The sequence below is a fragment of the Branchiostoma belcheri genome, unplaced genomic scaffold, assembly GCF_001625305.1.
Source record: "Branchiostoma belcheri isolate BF01 breed outbred unplaced genomic scaffold, Haploidv18h27 scaffold579, whole genome shotgun sequence".
Classification (NCBI taxonomy): Eukaryota; Metazoa; Chordata; class Leptocardii; order Amphioxiformes; family Branchiostomatidae; genus Branchiostoma; species Branchiostoma belcheri.
This window is the reverse complement of record NW_017804219.1, coordinates 1-1180: the sequence shown is the minus strand read 5'-3', so window position 1 is coordinate 1180 and position 1180 is coordinate 1. Positions and strand designations below refer to the sequence as shown.

The 1180-nt window shown below is 48.8% G+C and overlaps 1 pseudogene; it reads right to left on the bottom strand.

Annotated features, from left to right (window-relative positions):
- Positions 1 to 1175, bottom strand: part of LOC109481769 — a 7096-nt pseudogene extending 5921 nt beyond the window's left edge.
- Positions 1176 to 1180: the final 5 nt, after the last annotated feature.

Below are 1180 nucleotides of genomic sequence, written 5' to 3'. Positions count from 1 at the left end.
AATGTGGGAGATTCTGTTACCTCCAGGTTCACGAATTGTAGCCGTTCAAGACCGTAGAACATCTCCGCGCCGATAGATCGCAGTTTGTTCTCAACCGCGCGGACATATTCTACGGACTTGATCGCCTGCAAGGTCCCCCGTGCTACAGTAGCGATAAGATTGGCACTTAAACCACCGCGGCTGCACCCCCAGGAACGCGCCGGGCGACAGCGTCAGGATCTGGTTGTCCACAAGGATGAGGTGGGACAACCTGGGCAACCCATGGAAGCAGCCATCCTGCAGCAAATCATACTGGTACTGAGCTTCGTATGGTAACATCAGGAAATTGATATCAAAATGATTAACGTATTCCCTCCTCTCCCTTCCTGTATGCCTACTACTGTATGGGATATGGAGAGTGAAACATAAACGAGAAAAGAGAACGGCTCAAACTTTTATGTCTGGGAGAAACAATCGACGCTCTGGGGCTGGGACCAAACATGTATTAAATTCAGACTTCAATACGTCTTTGACTGGGTTAGCAGGATCTTAAACATGAAAAAGTTAAAGATATGATCATGAATCTAAAACAATAACATATGATGGATTGTGAGAAACACATGTTAATTCTAAAATCTCACCTCCAGATGTGTGAGGTTGTTCTCCAAGAGCAGCAGATACTTGAGGCCCTCCATCCCATCAAACGTGCCGTTCTTCAGAGTCTGGACATTGCTCCGCCAGATGACCAGCTCAGATACCTGTGGCAACTTAGCAAACGCCCCTCCCTCTATTGCCGTTAGGTTACAATCCACAAACCACAACGTGCACACTCTACCACATGGGATCTTTGAGAGGATTTCTGTCTTATCAGTGCCAAGCTTGCCGACGTTGTTGCCAACGATCATGATAATGGTCATCGCCAGTGGGTTCTGAGTGGGACCCCCCTGGGTAGGCATCGTTTCGTTTGAGCAGATCTGACAGGATTGATATCTCTGAACCAAACGAACAGTTTCGAAAGGGCCATTGTAGCTGGTTACTTCACGCTGGTATTTGGTCCACTTGTACCGGTACGCTCCGATGTCATACCGGTACTCGTGGCCATTGCTACGACTGTCACCTACACCACACTTCGCCACGGGCACTTTACGGCAGCTCTGCCAGTTACCGGCGTCCACACATGGCACTAGCAGCTGCATAAGCA